Source organism: Pelophylax lessonae, assembly GCF_965119305.1.
Source record: "Pelophylax lessonae genome assembly, chromosome: 1".
Taxonomy (NCBI): Eukaryota; Metazoa; Chordata; class Amphibia; order Anura; family Ranidae; genus Pelophylax; species Pelophylax lessonae.
The window spans coordinates 214,401,080-214,419,988 of NC_138768.1; positions in this window are offsets into that span (position 1 = coordinate 214,401,080).

The following is an 18,909-nucleotide window of genomic DNA, read 5'->3' on the forward strand; positions in this document are numbered from 1 at the left end:
ATATATAACTATATATATATATATATATATATATATATATATATATATATATATAACTATAATATGTGGACTTTTCTATAAACTGCATGCAATAATTGAACTACTGTTCTAAAGATAATACTGTGGATGTCAGCATCTGCATAACCTAGTTTTTCTGCATAGGTGATATACTTTAAAGTATAACTAAACCTAAGTACAAAAAATAATATATATTGCAGCCTTCCGGTCCTTAGATGTCATGGATGCATTGGGTTTAGTTTTTCAGGCTCTGTGCATTTTTAACAAATAGAGAACATAATTGTTGATCGTTAAAAAAGCAGTGTACTTTTCATTTATAGGGATCAACGAGTACATGGTGGAGGACTATAGGGGTGGAGGTGACACTTTTCCTCAAATTATAGCAATTTTCAAGGCTAATAGGCAAGCTATTGTCAAATAAAGCATGGGGTACTGGGACTGCTATGAGGGACATTTTAAAAATAATTACCATACAGTAAGGAGAGGTCTCTTTTAATGCAACTTTGAGAGCAACATGAAAAAAAAAAAAAACACCAATCCTTGTCTTTAAGTATGTGGTATTACAGAACAGTAACGATTTCCAGATAACATCAGCAGCACAAACACCCTCTTATTAATTTTTACTTGGAAAAAAGGTTATTTTATGTAGTTTTTGCTGCAGCTTTTGATTTTATATTAAATCGGACCTTCAGTCATTTATTCATCTTTCTATCTTTTAAATCCTCTGCCCTTGTTGTTTTAACTTTGGATAGTAAAACATTTTTTTCTGTCAGTGAATACCTTATACAGCCCACTTCCTCTTTCTTGTCTTATAAAAAGCCTAGGCTAATGACATCCTACACAGCTCTCTCTCTCTCACTCTCGTGAGAGTTTGCCAGCAAGAGAGGGGGAATGAGTCATAGGAGGGTCAATGAGAGCTGCAGAGCTGGAGGGGGCTGGATGAGGGTGGAGATAACAGGAGACAGAAGAGATTCATGAGGATCCATCAAAAGAGGAGAAATGTGCAGGCAAGCAGTGGTGTGATTATATCTGTTTGTCTGTATATATACGTGTGTGTGTGTGTGTGTGTCTGTGTCTGTGTGCCTCTGTATGTCTGTGTAAATCCAGGAAGTGAACAAGGAGCAGCTTCAGTTGTCTACAGTAAAATGGCTGCAGCCAGAATCAGTGGAGGGAGATTTCTGCAGCATATTTGGCAAGTACAGTGTATATAAAATAATATGCATAGTGTTAGGAGGGAAGCCTCAGAATGGCAAATATGTTTTTATTACAAATTATGTGAGCAGACTGCAGTTCCTCTTTAAAGAGGAAGTAAACCCTCCTCTGCAACTTTTACCTATAGGTAAGCCTATGATAAGGCTTACCTATAGGTACTGTAAATATCTCCTAAATGTACCGTTTAGGAGATATTTACCTTACATGCAGCCAGTGACGTCACTGGCGCATGCGCTCTGAAGGAACGGCCGCTGGTGCTGTTCCTTCAGAGCCCTGTGCCGTGACCGTTGGCTCCCGCGCACGTGTGCGGGAGTGACGTCACCGCGGCTCCGGCCAATCAGATGGCCGGATGCCGCGATCCCGGAAGACGGGCGACTGGACATGTCGCCCATCATACAGGTAAGCGGGCGGCGCGGCGGGGGCTCGTTCTAAGGTAAGTATTTCATAATGAGCTAGTATGCAGTGCATACTAGTGCATTACTAGCTCATGTAAAGAAAGTCAGGTATGTTTAAAGTTCAGGGAAATAAAGTATGTTATTCACAGGATCACCAGGTAAAGATAATAGGGTAATTTGCCTAAAAAAGAAAACTAATGTAGGCACCGTATCCAGGGACTGGTAAGCTGCAATATATTGCATTTGTGTTTTTGTGCTTAGATTCACTTTAAATTCTGAAACTTCAGACCTGTTAAAGTAGATCTAACCCCTAACTGAAAGGCAGTTAGTTTGATAAAGCACTGCATATCAAAAACATATCATAAACAACATTTTTTTAAATACAATATTTTAAACTTTTTTTTATTCATTTAACTTTTTTCTTTTGTTTCACTCAGTGCTGTTTTTGAAGACCCTTTGAAGCCACTTTCTGTCTACATGTATGCATTACAGCAATGGTTGCATTGCATTTCCCAAGCTAGCTTTCTGATGAAGACAATGGGGAACCATGCCTGCATAATGTGTGTAGAAATGGTCACTTGTCTCATGTGAAAGGATGACCACCTGACCACCTTGTAGAGGCACAACTGGGAGACAAAACGTTGTCACCTCATAGCAGGAAACATCTGAAGAAAGACTCTCATGCAGGATCACTATTTATTGACTTAATAAAAGCTGCAGAATTAAAATGAGTCTTTAAGTTACATTAACAGACTAAAGCTTATTCGAGATGTTAGTGACTGAGTTTATATATGCTTAAAGAGGAACTAAACCCATTGATTTATTGATTTCCCATAATAGTTACATTTAAGGCCTCGTGCACACTGATGCTGTTAAACTTACGTTTTTGTGAGTTTGAGCATTTTTCTTTTTAACAGCCCTTAAACTCCTCTGCATATTATCAGCAGGGGAGTTCATGGGCTGTAGTCTGAATGCCCTAAAATCCCGTTCAAGAGCAGTTCTTCTTACCACAAAAAACGCTGAACGCTGAAAAATGCCCATTACTGGTCATAAACGTGCATAAACTCTAGGAATATTTAGCACCTCAGCATTTATTTATTTCAATGGTCTTAATAAATAAAAAATGTGGCCAATTAAATAAATAAATGCCCAAACTTCAAACTCTGTTAAATTCTGCTAAACTCTTTTGAAAAAAATGCAGCTTGTTTATAATACTGATTTTCTCATGTTAGGATAAACAGCATTTACAAGAAACCAGTGTGCATGAAGCTTAGGATGTCACAAAGGATTAAAAGTAGTAAAAACACTTCCCTCTCCCACCCCCAGAATTCCCCAAGATACACAGCATTTTGCTGCTAGCAGGAGTTTTGTATAGGGGTTTATATCTACTTAAAGAGCACTGATAGTGCCCACAAGCTATACACTAAAGTCTCCTTGTGCTCTTCCTTCTATGCTTTTAATATCACAGCTAAAGCACATTGTCAATATGACTGCTGGGAACCAAAATAACTCACATTGACCTTTATCAAACAGCTGACCTAAGTTAAAAGGGCAGGAAATGCATTATGGTTACTATGACAGTGAATTGCTGCACTAGTTTGGAGGTTCTGCAAGATGCAAATGGCTCAGGTTTGCCACAAACCCATGGTAGATCTAAACACAAACCTCATTCCTATTACAAATCAGTGGGTGCTTGCATTTGGACTAACACAGTCTGCAATACCTGCAGTGAACTTAGGCTCGGTTCACACTGGGGCAGCTTCAAAGTTGCTTGACTCTTAAGCCGCCCCATAGAGCGCGATCTCAGCACAGCTTGCAAACAACTTCTTTAATAGAAGTCAATGCAAGCCACTCTGAAGTCGTCCCCAAGTAGTGCAGGAACCTTTTTCTAAATCAAAGCGACTTAAGTCGCTCCGATTAGAACAGCTGATAGCTGCCATAACCCCGGTATTTTTTTAAACGGCGAGCGGTTGGCTTTCAGATAAGGGTGGTCCCAGTGGCGGATTCGCCGCGGAATTACCCTTACGGTGCAGGGGAAGAGGTGCCCCCCCCCCTCCCGCCGCGTCCCAGATGTTTTCCCAGCTTACCGGACCCGCCGGCAGCGGGGAAAACTATCCGGTCCCAGAGCTACGTCAAAAGTCGTTGCCTAGCAACCGGTTTAAAGGGCCGTTTTTTTTTTTGTTTTTTTGTTTTTTTTTGTTTTTCAACAATTTTTTTTTTTTTTCTGTTTTAGTGTAGTTGTGAGGTCTTTTTGACCCCAGATCTCACAATAAAGAGGACCTGTCATGCCTATTTCTATTACAAGGGATGTTTACATTCCTTGTAATAGGAATAAAAATGATCAAAACATTTTTTTTTTAAAACTGTGTAAAAATAAAAAATTAATAAATAAAATAAATAGGAAAAAAAAATGAAAGTGCCCTGTCCCCATTAGCTCGCGCGCAGAAGCAAACGCACACGCAAGTCCCACCCACATATGTAAACGGTGTTCAAACCGCGATCGTTAGAGCGAGAGCAATAATTTGAGCCCTAGACCTCCTCTGTAACTCTAAGCTGGTAACCTGTAGAAATTTTTAAAATGTTGCCTATGGGGATTTTTAAGTACCAATGTTTGGCGCCATTCCGTGAGCGTGCTCAATTTTGAAGCATGACATGTTGGCTATCTAATTACTCAGTGTAACATTATCTTTCACATTATGGAAAAAAAATGGGCTAAATTTACTGTTTTGTTATTTTTTTATTCAAAAAAGTGAATTTGTTTAAAAAAAATTGCATTTGGAAGACTGCGCAAATATGGTGTGATAAAAAATATTGCAACGATCTCCATTTTATGGACAACTTTGTGTAAAGTGCTACTTGGATGTTGGGACTCTGTATGTGGCTAGGCTGTGTAAAAGTGTTACACATGTGGTATTGCCATACTCAGGAGGAATAGCAGAATGTATTTTGGGGTGCAATTTTTGCTATGTACATGCTATGTGTTAAAAATATTGCATAAATGGACAGCTTTGTGTAAAAAAAAAATGCGTTTTCATTTTCTTTCCACATTTTCCAAAAACTTGTGGAAAAAAATTACATATTCAAAAGACTCATTATGCCGAAAAAATTATACTATACGTTGGGCTGTTTGCTTTCCAAAATGGGGTCATTTTATGGGGGTTTCCATTGTCCTGGTGCTCCAGGGCCTTCAAAAGTGCGATAGGTTGTCAGGAAATTATATGTGTAATTTGTGCTCCTAGAATGCCGGACGGTGCTACTTGGATGTTAGGCCTCAGTATGTGGCCAGGCTGTGAAAAAATCTCACACATGTGGTATTGACATAATCAGGAGAAGTAGCAGAATGTATTTTGGGGTGCAATTTTTGCTATGTACATGCTATGTGTTGGAAATATTTAATAAATTATCAACTTTGTGTAAAAAAAAAATGCATTTTCATTTTCTTTCCACAGTTTCCAAAAACTTGTGGAAAAAAATGACACGTTCAAAAGACTCATTATACCTCAAAAAGTATACATTGGGGTGTTTACTTTCCGAAATGGGGTCATTTTATGGGGGTTTCCATTGTCCTGGTGCTCCAGGGCCTTCAAAAGTGCGATAGGTTGTCAGGAAATTATATGTGTAATTTATGCTCCTAGAATGCTGGACGGTGCTACTTGGATGTTAGGCCTCTGTATGTGGCCAGGCTGTGTGTCTCACACATGTAGTATCGCCATACTCAGGAGGAGTAGTAGAATGTGTTTTGGGGTGTAGTTCCAAGTATACATATGCTGTGTGAGAGAAATAACCTGTTAATACGTCAATTTGTAAAACAAAAAAAAAAATCTTCATTTTGCAAAGAATTGTGGGAAAAAATTACAACTTCAAAAAACTCACCATGCCCCTTATTAAATACCTTGGAATGTCTACTTTGCAAAAAGGGGTCATTTGGGGGGTATTTGTACTTTCCTGACTTTTTAGTGTCTCAAGAAATGATACCTTCAGTACATCAGGTGTGATCAAGTGTGATACATTTTCAATGAATAGCACCATAGCTTGTGGACTCTATAACTTTCACAAAGACCAAATAATATACACTTATTTGGGTTATTTTTACCAAAGATAAGTAGCAGTATAAATTTTGGCCAAAATTTGTGAAGAAAAATTACTAATTTAATTTGCAAAATTTTATGACAGAAACAAAGAAAAATGTGTTTTTTTCACAATATTTTCAGTCGTTTTTTTATTTATAGCACAAAAAATAAAAAACCCAGTAGTGATTAAATACCATCAAAAGAAATCTCTATTTGTGTGAAGAAAAGGACACTAATTTTTTTATGGGTACAGTGTTGCATGACTGAGTAATTGTCATTCAAAGTGTGAGAGCGCTGAAAGCTGAAAATCGGTCTTGGCAGGAAGGGAGTGAAAGTGCACTGTAGGCAAGTGGTTAAATTACAATTGCGCAATCATGCAACACTGTACCCAAACACATTTTTTTATCAATTTTTTTTAAACAGATAGAGCTTCCTTTTGGTGATATTTAATCATCTTCACAGATAAAAGTCCAAACATTTTGAAAAAAAAAAGGTTTTCTTTATTTCTAATATAACATTTTGTAAATTAGAATGTTTTCTCCTTCACTGATCTGCGCTGATGAGGCTGCAGTCATGGGCACTGATGAGGCGGCACTGATTGGCACTGATGAAGAGGCACTGATGAAGCTGCACTGATAGGTGGCACTTATGGTCACTGATATGCATCACTGATAGGCAGACATGGGAGTAAGTCACACATGTGCAAGTCACAAGCAAGTCTCAAGTCTTAACCTTCAAGTCTCAAGCAAGTCCCAAGTTACTGTGGCGAAAAGCAAGCAAGTCAAGTCGAGTCCCTGCTAGAAGTCAAGCAAGTCAAGTCGAGTCATTTATTTTGGTCAAGTCACAAATCAAGTCAAAATACTGATCTACCCCAATTTTCACCTTTAAATCAGTTAAAAGTCAGTGGTCAGGAAAGGTTTTATTTTATTTTCAACATTAACAAAACTGCTTAGTGCTTTTTTCCTGGCATATTAAACAAAGACTTTGAATGCCCAAACAGCTCAAAATCCTTCATCCGTTCATCAACACCACAGTCACTAAAAACATGTTACAGCGGAGTTCCGGGCCTCAAAAATGACTTTGGGCCATCCGCTTGCTAACATTCACCTGAAAAGGAAATGGATAATGCCGATTTTTTTTTCTTTACTTACCTTGTTATTGAAGAAAATATACTTACCTTTCTTCCACTTCCTCCCTCTGCGGCCTGCTTGCATTGATTCCTGGGAGCTGAACGTCATTGCTCCCAGGAATCAACGCGTCTGCACCGGCCCCACTGTCAGTTCCGGGGCAGGCACGTCATTCCCTGCTAAACAGCTTCTGGACATGCCGCGCCTGCCCCGGAAGTGACGAGCGGGGCCGGTGCAGGGCATTGTGGGACCGAAGAGGACATGGAGGAGGACGCAAAAGAGGACACGCTGGCTTCAGCTGCCCACACCTGAGATGACAGCACTGGACAAGACATTTTCAACGTAAGTATTTCTTCTAAAAGGTAAGTGCAACCTGGGACAGTTCAGAGACTATCCATTATGAAATGTACTATCCCTGACTGTCCCGGGGGTATTTTTATTGATAAATTGTTTCCAAGGCCGGAACTCCGCTTTCAGTATTTCCATTGTTAAACAGCCAAATCAAAACACACTGAGGTGTTTTAAGTGACTGTGGTGTCAGAAACAGGCACATTCATTTTACTTTAACACATCTTGAGAAAATGCAAATATTAAAAAACTTAAAAAAGTAAAGTCATTTCGAGTCATATGTCTCAAGTTAAAGTCAAGTCATGAATACCAAGTCAAAGTCAAGTCGAGTCTTTTATTAATTTTAGTCAAGCAAGTCTCAAGTCCTCAAACTGGTGACTTAAGTCAAGTCATGTGACTCAAGTCCCCCACCTCTGCTGATAGGCACTGACAGGCAGCACTGATGAGCACTGACAGGCAGCCTTTGGTAGTTTAAATTAATTCTTACATTAAAGATACCAAACAAGTCATCACTGACCTTCAACATCTAGAGATACAAGATGGGGCTTACTTAGTGACTGCAGATGTCACGTCACTATATACTAATATATCACATTCTGATGGCCTTCAAGCTGTAGAATTTTTTCTGCAAAAAACTGATCATATCCCACAACCACATTAACAATTCATCTTGGATCTGATTGATTTTGCCATGTCCCATAACTTTTTTGGTACAATCAACAATTTTATTTACAAATCAGGGGCTTGGCAATGGGATGCAAAATTTGTAGCCAGCCTCACCAATTTATTCATGGCATAATGGTGGAACATGGCCAGCCCTCTCTTTTTATAAAAGATACATCGATAATGTAATTTTTATCTGGAATGATGATATCCTTTCTTTGCAGGAGCCTATCACCTTTCTGAATTTTAATGACCATAATATAGAATTGACTCATAATTTCAGTCAGGATGAAATCAATATTCTGGTTTGACACTGATGGTTAGGGATAACAAAATAGTTACCAAGTCATATTTCAAAAGTACAGACAGAAATAGCTATATTCCTCTTAATAGCTGTCATATTCCTGTTTTGGTTATAAAATATCCCTAAAGGACAATTTATTTGTATGAGAAGAATATGTAGTTCTTTTTCAGATTTTCTAAGCGTATAATTAAACAGCACTGGGTATTTTATAAGAGGAGATTTTAAATAATGCTCTCCCTGAGATCCTCCGTGTGGTTTTTAGAAAGGTTCCTAACTTAAAGTGGAGTTCCACCCTAAATTTATACTTACCTCCATCTTCTCGCTCCGGGTCACCTGAAAAACAAATGGATAATCGCAACTTTTTTTTTTTTTACTTACCTCGTAGAGAAAATATACTTACCTTACTTCCTTCTTCCTCCCCTCAGCGGCCACGGCGATTCATCACCTCCTGGCTTTTGCAATGATTCCTGGGAGCTGAACGTCATCGCTCCCAGGAATCATTGCGCCTGCACCGGCCCCCGACATCAGTTCCGGTGCGAGCGTCATTCCCTTCTAAACAGCTTCTGGGCATGCCCAGAAGCTGCGGAGGGATGACGCGCGCGCACCGGAAGTGACGGCGGGGCCGGTGCAGTGCATCGTGGGACCGAAGAAGAAGGAAGAGGAAGCAGAAGAGGATCGCGCTGGCTTCAAGCTGCCCACACCTGAGATGGCAGCGCTGGACAATACTTTTTCAAGGTAAGTATTTCTCCTAAAAGGTAAGTGCAACCCGGGACAGATCAGAGGCTAGCCATTGTGGAATGTACTAGCCCTGACTGTCCCGGGGGTATTTTTATTAAATAAAGTGTTCACAGGGTGGAACTCCGCTTTAAGAGATAAAATTGCTCCTAATGTTACTGACCCCCCCCCCCCCAACACACCCCCCCCCCCCCCACACACACACACACACAGCCTACTTTTTTTTCTCATTTTGCTGGCTTTTATCCTTGCAACAGATGGGTAATATGTGCAGTGAAGGGCAATAGAAACAAAAAAAATCAAAGAATTTGCATCCTTTAGTACAGGAAAGAATTATAATATAGACACATTTTTTTCCATGTAACACCGCACATGTTGTGTATCTGCTTCAATGTACATGCCAAAGACAAGATGTTGGGTGGACCACCAGGCGGCTCAGAGATTGCCTGAGGGAGCACGTCTACAATAATAAACGTGGGTTTAAGAACCATAGCCTATCTACACATTTTAAACAATTTCATAAAAGGAATCCAAAGGACCTCCCCTTTGTAGGCATAGACAAACTGAACTCACACTGGCGAGGATGCTATAAAACAAGAGAAGTATCCAAACTTGAGATGCAATGGATTTTTGGGTTAAACGTAGCCTGGGATTGATTTAAAGATACAAAACAGACATTGAATTTTCCCAGCTACTAAGACTTCGCTGTTTCCATTCACATATATATTTTCATTAGTTTTAAAAATAGTCAACACATGCGACTTTCTGTGTCACGTGTTTAATGGGATTGATCTTTTTACGGTCCATAACTAATAATATTTTATATTCCTTATGATGAGTTTATGTTCATGAGATCAGGATGTATAATCACATTTTAGGGAGCTGGTCATGTTTTTTAAAACTTTTTTATATATTTTTAAATATCATACATATGTTTTTTGCAGAATGTAATTTTTACGGCTGCATAAAGTTAGCCAAACTTATTGTGTGTTTTAGTTTTGGCATATATAACCATAGGGTGTAAATGACTTGGTTTTCCAATTTGTTTGCAGGAAGTTTTGCTGTGTCCCTACCTGAATTAGCTTTTTAATAAACCTACATCATGGCCATCTGGCCATTTCCTGGGACTACAACAATATGGCGGCTCCGCTATTTCCGGCTAAGCCGTCCATGGTAACCTCCGTGACTCCCTAAACATGGCCACTGCAATACATCAGTGGCTAACTGTGTGCAGTTGTAGGGAAACTATTTATATGAATGTACTTTAGTATCACAATACCCCTTGATAATGCCCTATTGGACGAAATGCATTGGGGAAGAGAATTTGGTGCTGACGTCACACCGCTGCTCAATTCTGGGTCGACAGCGGCTTTTAGATGTGAGTGATTTGATTCATTGTCCTGCATGTACTTCTATATTATTTTTACATTAAAAGTACTACACTATTGGAATCTTCTCTTGGCTCCTGGTAAGCTTTATTTATTCAGTGTTGGAGGCTTTTAAGGAGATGTCCTGGGAATCCCTATATGCCAATGATCCGTCTTTGAGCATCATGCTGACTAAGGCGGTTATGCTGCTGTGGTGGAAGTTACTAATTTTGGTGAGTTTGCACTCTGTACTAGGGATGATCGAACTTTTGAAAAGTTTGGTTCGACCAGAACACCCGAACTTCCCGAAAGTTCGGGTCCGGATTCCAGAACCCCATTGAAATCAATAGGACCCGAACTTTGGTAATCAAAAAACACCATTTTGAAGCCCTAAAACCCAATAAATGCCCCTAAAAAGGGGCTAGGGTTCTGGGTCATGTCCCAGGGACTATTAATCACACAAAAAAAAAGTTCTTAAAAATTGTCGTTTTTGATAGAGAGCCAATTATTGAAAAAATTATTGAAAAAAAAATGAGATTTCTTTGGATTTAGTGTCTGGGGGGTCTATAAAGTGTATAACAAGACAAAAAGATTTCCAAGCTCTCCTTACCGACCAATCTGCGACCAACTGAATTGACCTGTCCAACAGTACGCGTTAAAAACAGGGGTTTAGTTGCACACATTTGTAAATACATGCGTAAGCCACAGAGCCCCGTCAAGGCACCCCATTATCTGTGGTCCTAACTCTAAATTCTGAGAGTCTACAACAATGGAAGCACAGGCATTTAATGGACAGATGTAGGACAGATATACCTGAAGGGAGCCCACCCCTTCTTAAAGGCACAGGGGCACACTGAACATCCAGCCTATTGCACAATGGCAGCAAAGATGTCAGTGCGTTGCCTGGTCAATATAGTCTATAACAAAAACAACTGGTTACTGTCCACACCTGTAACTGGTCTCTGAGCAAGGAGCATTGGAAGGGCGATGCATATAACAAGACAAAAAGATTTCCAAGCTCTCCTTACCGACCAATCTGCGACCAACCGAATTGACCTGTCCAACAGTACGCGTTAAAAACAGGGGTTTAGTTGCACACATTTGCAAATACATGTGTAAGCCACAGAGCCCCATCAAGGCACCCCATTATCTGTGGTCCTAACTCTAAATTCTGAGAGTCTACAACAATGGAAGCACATGCATCCATTGAACTTCAGAATTTTCTTCAGAAGTTCAGATGTTATGCCTGCCTCCAAAGACGTCCACAAAAAAGCCCAATAAATGCCTGCAACAAAAACGCCCAGGTGTGTTGTTGCAGGCATTTATTGGGCATTTTTTGGGCATCTTTGGAGGCAGGCATAACATCTGAACTTCTGTATAGGGGTATATATATACACACACATATATGTATATATACACATACACACATATAGGTGTGATAGGAGTGGAACCCCATCCCTGCAAATAATTTCATTAGCGCAGGGATGGAGTTCCGCTACTTTCACACCTATATGTGTGTATGTGTATATATACATATATGTGTGTGTGTATATATACCCCTACACAGAGATTCAGATGTCATGCCTGCCTCCAAAGACGTCCACAAAAAAGCCCAATAAACGCCTGAAACAAAAACGGCCAGGTGTGAAAGGAGCGGAGCCCCATCCCTGCGCTACTGCAATTCTAAGACAAATGATCTTTTTTCTCTGGCGGTCACCCTGACATGGAAGAGTTTGGTCACCCTGTCATAGCAGTCAGAGTCAGTTCACCCTAAACTACACTACGGTCACCCTGACACTTAACACTTTCCCTACAGAAACTAGATTATTGAATCTAACTATAGTGGCATATAGTACCCTAACTACACTAGATATCCCTTTCCTCACACTAATAATTGCTAAATTACACTTCTGCAGCAGGAGTAACAGAACTGCTTCCACTCTCTTCCACTCTCTTCCACAGCCCCTGTATTACAGCGCTATGTTATATACTGGGGGGGGGCGTATTCACTACTGATTGGCCTCTGGATCCCCTAGTCACTCCAATCACATTCCTAGCATCCTCCTGACCCCTCAATTGGCTTTTACTGATGGTTCTGGTCCAATCACGGGCTTTTAAAGCCCAGTTCCTGTCCCATTGCATTTTGGTCGGTTCTGGTTGCTGAATTCCAAACTTTTTCCGCAAAAAGTTCGGAATTCGGCCGAATTTAGAACACTCAATGTTCGGGTCAAACCGATGGTCGACCCGAACCGTTCGATCATCCCTACTCTGTACATGGGTGATGGGAGATCACTAAAGCACTTTAATGTTATTTAAAGTATATGCGATTTGTCATATGTTTTTAAGGCCCTGCACTTTTTATTTTTTGCACTGACAGGCAGCACTGGTGGGCACCGATTGGCAGCACTGGTGAGCACTGTTGGGGCTTTACTGAAAATCAGATTGATCAGTGCCCTGATTATCAGTGTAGATGTCCCTGTGTGGATTTGCCGGTTATTGGCTCTCCTCTCCACACTCACTGTCAGCATTAGGAGAAGAATGCCGATAACCAGAAAATCCTGTTTACACTGTGATTTAACATTGTGTTGCATTGCACCCATATCCTTTATGTTACTTATACCTATGCATAAAGGAAATGAGAGCATACTGCTACCCACCCTCTGTTCAATAACATTTGTAGTAAGTGACATTAAAGTGTGTCAGGGATACCACATGCAGGCATCCAGCAAGGTTGATCAGATCCATTGGCTGCACTTAAAGAATCAGGACCCAGACTGAAAAAGGTTGAAATACGTTTAATAAGCCAAATAACACACTCCAGTACCAACTCCAGTAAACCATAAACAAAGTAAGTGAAAATAAATGTGACAGTGTGAAACCCCAAATAATAACCTAACTTGCTATATTCAAAATGGAGGGAGCACACATAAGCAAGACAGGACAGGGACAAGAGACAAGGGGAACAGGGAGCCAGGTAGAGGAACAGGGTACATGGAACAAGACTCAGGATTAGGATACAGGTTACAGGATCAGGTTAAGATTCATGCTCAGGCTCAGACAGGGACACAACTTGCAGATAAAATACTGAAGCCCTGAACCTCAGTGAAGGCCTGGCTTATATTCCCCCAGCAGTCCACATTAGGTGCAGCCTAATTAAGTGTACAGTCTAGCTGCTGGGAGACACCCACTGGTGGCCACCGGAATTTCTCTCTTCGATTCAAGAGGCACATCAGGCTGGGCAGCAGGCAGAGGCACATCAGGTTGGGCAGCAGGCAGAGGCACATCAGCTGGGCAGCAGGCAGAGGCTCATCAGGCTGGGCAGTGGGCAGAGGCACATCAGGCTGGGCATCAGGCAGAGGTACATCAGACTGGACAGAAGGCAGAGGCACATCAGGCTTGGCAGCAAGCAGAGGCACATCAGGCTGGGCAGCAGGCAGAGGCACATCAGGCTGGGCAGCAGGCATAATTGTATGCATTGGGAAGGTTTCTTTTTAGGTTTAGACACCGGACAACCTTGTGAGTGATTGCAGGGCTATGAATAGATTTCAAAGTAGATGGAAGCATAATGGCAGTACTGAGAGATAGTGGAAAAGGATAGACAGATACAGAGGAGGATTACTGAGAGGATGCTAGGGGCAATGGAGTAGTAGAGGGGGTTTTCACTGCATTAAATGCAGGAAAAGTGCAGCTAGTGGAGACAGGATATGGACATACAGTTGGAAGCAAAGCATACTAAACTGCAGCTGTGGTTGCTGTGGGTAACATAGAGGGGGTGGGGTCTTTGAGCAAACAGGTGTCTAGAGACAGAAGTGGAAAGGTGCATGTTAGCTGACGCTAGATAGGAAATATCTTCCTAGGTTTGGAGTAAGAGCTGAACAAAACTCAGTTTACAATTCCCTTGTCTGACTTGAGAATGTACTGCATTCATACAATCCAGCAGAGCTTCTGCAAAATATACTGAATAATGTTCAAGAAAATAGGGTTTATCATCTTCCAATAGCCACACAAGTGATTCCACCTGGGACACACTAAAAGGAGAAGAATAATCATCATTGTTAGGGATACTAGACAAAGCCAACTCTGCACAGATTTGAATAAGTGGCTGAATTTCTGCAAACAAAACTCTGCCTTGGTCAACAAGAGAGCAAGCCAGACAGATGCATTCCAGCAATTGCTCGCTAGTTTCAAAGTTTGGCAGCAATATTCCCTGTCTTCTGTTACAAGCAGTGAGAAATAAAAAAAACATCCTCTGACTGCATCTTGCAGAAATTAGCAAATGCTGAGACCAGAAGATTCTTAATTCCCAGGTGCTACCGATCTCATCGTTAGGGGCTTCAGTATAATGTCAGGGATACCACATGCAGGCTTCCAGCAAGGGTGATCGGATCAGCTGGCTGCACTTAAGGAATCAGGACCCAGATTGAATAAGGTTGAAATAAGTTTATTAAGCCAAATAACACACTCCAATACCAACACCAGTAAACCATAAACAGTAAAGCCCCGTACACACGCACCGATTGTCGGCCGAATGATCTGCCGTCTTTTGTCCGGTGCTGTCCTGTAGGTTGAAAAGTGCTAAAGACTGCACACGAATTTTGTCGGCCAACAACAGCCTACTGCAGAAGTGATGTCATGTGATGGTTAACTTTCCGTGTGTTTTTTCTTCTCTGAGCATACCCAGTCTTGCTAATCTGCTGTTTGTCGGCCGAATTCTGTACTGACTGGCGAACAATCGGCCGTTCTGGTGACGGCCAACAAAAATTTTAAAGTGTGAATGCCAGATTCTGTTCGGCTGAAAATTCGCTGTCGGTTGTCGGTAGCATCATACTAACAAGCCGACAATCGGACGATCGTTCGGCGGCCGAATATTTACGTCCGACAATCGCTACGTGTGTACGGGGCTTTAGTGAAAATAAATGTGAGAGTGTGAAACCCAAATTATAACCTAACTTACTATATACAAAATGGAGGGAGCACACATAAGCAAGACAGGACAGGGACAGGAGACAATGGGAACAGGAAGCCAGGTACAGGAAGCCAGGTACAGGAAGCCAGGTACAGGAATCAGGGAACAGCAAACAAGACTCAGGATCAGGATAAAGGTTACAGGATCAGGTTCAGGCTCAGACAGGGACAGGGCTTGCAGATAAAATACTGAAGCCCTGAACTTTAGTGAAGGGCAGGCTTATATTCCCCCAGCAGTCCACATCAGGTACAGTCTAATTAAGTTTACAGTCCAGCTGCTGAAAGAAACCTGCTGGTGGCCCCCGGAATTATGCCCTTCGATTCCAGGAACAACAGTGCCACCAGCAGGTGACCCAAGTAATGACACCAATCCTGACAAGTGGCTTTCCCATTTTGGCAGACTGAGAAGAGGAAACTGTTCTGAAAACAATTGCACAGGACAGGTAAGTATAACATGTTTATTATTAAAATAAAATAAATCACCTCAAGGAAAATCCATCCCCTCTACATGGGCTTCAAAAAACAAAATATTATTGGAATCACCAACTGGTGCTACCTGTTTGTCTGTTACACTTGCCATCAATTGTAAAGGTGCCTGAGGTAATAATGTCTGTGAATTTATTTGTTTAGTGTGCGTATTGGTAATATTGTCTATACTAAATATCATAATCAGTATCATCTATATTAACAAGTCCTTGAAGTTGCCTCAACTGGGTATTAAGTAACCTTTTCTTGAGATTTTAATATTTATGTACAAAGAAAGAAATGGATTGTATCCATTATTTTTTGTGTGTAAACCTAACGCATACCTTAAAAATCCCACATTTTACCATACTTTCTGGTCCTAGCTAACTGAATAGATTAATTCAAAAGAGACATAAACATGTTTCTAAATGCACAATGTATAATTAGCTTTTAATATTTATGATAATTAGTATTCTAGAGTTAGTTCCCTCTTATAAAAGCACTCTTGGTTTTTTGCCCTTTTCTCAGTTGACCACGGGTTCTCAGGAAATGAGGTATTTGTTGGTATTTTTTTATAAGTTTATAAGTTTTCTCCACAGGAGTAGCTAGGCATAAGACTTGTTAAAAACAAAAGCATTTAACATAGACACACCCATGGGGGCTGTCCCACTGGTCAATACCCCCCTGCAGTAAGCCATCCCAACTCAGTTTGTCTTCTGCCTAGCATTAGGAGTAGATAGGCTTCCCTGTGCTGGGGCTACAGTCTAAGCCTTCTAATCTTTCTTATGATTTTTATTTGCAAGGATGTCAGTTTTTTCTTTGCTTTACTAGCTGTTTATTTTGTCAGCTTTAGTTTTTAGTCGGATCTTCAGATGAAGATGGATTTTGCGGAGCTGGGAATCGGACTGGCCGCCCTGGCTCTCCAGGGCAGAGGGTCAGATGGATCTCCAGCCCGTCATCGAGCGCTCAGCTATGTGTTCGCTCTGGCACTAAGAACAACCTATCCCTGTTCACAGCAGGGATGCAGCCTGTGAGGTGGCTACCTCACTGGACATATCTGCGGTTTGGTGCTGCAGTGTCCTGCGTTTGGCTGACGGCATTCCCTGTCATCTGAGGACAGAGGCTTTCCGTTTCATTGAGGCACCCCACGCCATCCGGTACAGGTAAGTACTTTCTGTGTGGGGCCTCTGTCTGGGGTGGCAGTCCTGTGTTGCTGTGTGTTCCCCCATGTCTGTGCTTTGTGGGGCTCCCTGATGCGATACCTGCAGGGCTTTTTTATTGCACTGCTGGCACTGTGTGGGTTTGGGGGCCCCTCTCCTGTGTCACTTCGGTGTTTTGGAGGTGCAGACTATGTGTGCGGCAGCCGCAGCAGGTAAAAACCACGCAGTCCGCCATTTTAGGTGTGGGCAGCATGTCTGGCTTCACTGTGGGCTTGTTAACAGCTTGCTATGCAGTGGTTTTGGCGCCATCCGGCGCCATCTTGTGTGTGGCAGAATGATCGTTCCGAGCACATGTCTGCGGCCATCTTGCCGAAGCCTCCCATTACTTCCTATGGGCAGCCATTTTCCCTTAGCCTTGCAGCATATAGTTCAGCCTCTGGTGACCTCACTTCCTTTTCCTCTGGAGCGATCGGTGTGGTAACACTCTGTGGGGCTCTGCAGACTGTCTCTTCCATATTTCTCTGTTTTATCCCATCTGGCTCAGTTTTGTTCCTTTTGGGGGGTCTGTGTACACAGTGTATCTAGCGGTGGGCTGCGCAGTCCGCAGCGCTCTTAAAGGGCCAGTACTTTTTTCTGCAATGGAATCTCAGGACAGCAAATTCCCCCCAGCCTTGGTGGGGGGCCCTAGTTCTGCTGAACCCCCCGTTATACCTAATTTGGCCGCTGTGGTGGCGACTTGAGTGTCCAAAATGGAGGTGCTGATGGCTGAACGAGCTGCTAGAAAAAGGCCTAGAATATCTTTCTCCTCTGATTCAGATGGTGATGTGGCTGCTGTGGCTGGCGTGCCCTTTTCAGGGTCTCGCTCGTCCCTGGACCCGCTGGGGTCTGAGGGGGAGGCGGAGGTGGAGGGGGTAGATTATTCTCCCCCATGGTCGCCTGAAGAACGTGCAGCTATGGATGCGTTGATTTCTTCTGTTAAAGAAACACTACATTTGGAGGATGAGCCCAATCCTCCGGGCATTGTGTCCTCCTTTGGTACACATAGGACCCGCAAGTCGGCGCAGGTTTTTCCCTGCCCCGCTGAGTTTCATCACACAGTGAATAAACAATGGCGCAGTTTGAAACGCCCTTTCACGGTGCCTAAACGGTTTCAACTGCTCTACCCCTTTGCGCCTTCTACGGATTTGCGCTGGTGTGTGGCCCCCCCAGGTGGATCACACTGTGGCCGTATTGAACAAGGCTACTTTGGTTCCCACTGAGGATACCCCGGTTTTCCGGGATCCTACGGACAGGAGGTTGGAGTCTCTTGCCCGCCATGCCTACATGGTGGCGGGTTCCATGCTCAAACCTATTTTCGCTTCTGTCATGGTGGCTCAGGCGGTGGCAGATTGGACTAAGGTGCTTAGACGCACTCTCGCATCTCATTCTGCCCCACCTGCTACGCTGGGCAAGGTGGACCAAATTCATCAAGGGGTCATGTATTTATGCGCTGCGGCCTTGAATGAGGCCCCTTTGGCTGCACGCCTGTCTAGTGTCGCGATACTTCACCGTCGACTGATCTGGCTGAAGAGCTGGTCGGCTGACCAGACGTCACGGTAAACGGTGGCTGATTTTCCCTATGCAGGGTCTTGCCTTTTTAGATACTTTGGTGAAAGGAGTCACTGGGGGCAAAAGCACTCTGCTGCCCCAAAATCCAAAGAACAAGCCTTTTCGCGGCAAAAGGGGTCCCGCCTTTAGACCCAATCAGGGGTCCTTTCGTGCCTTCAAGCCACAAAACAAGGGCAAACCTTTCAAGGGCCAAGGTAGCCAGAAAAAGCCCTGGGCGGGCAAGCAAAATAAGGCCATGCTGGTGCGGCGGCTCAATCCGCCTCTGCCTGAAGGGACGCCCTCACCCGTTTCAGGGGTGGGGGACGTTTGCGCGGTTTCCTCCAACCTTGGCTGCTCCGGATTCCGGACAGGTGGGTTCAGGAAATCATTCGATCGGGATACAAGATCGAATTCCTTTCACGGCCGGCGGACAGATTCTTTCCCTCAAATCTTCGTTTGACCCCAGGGCCCCTACAGGACCTCCTTGCCCAAG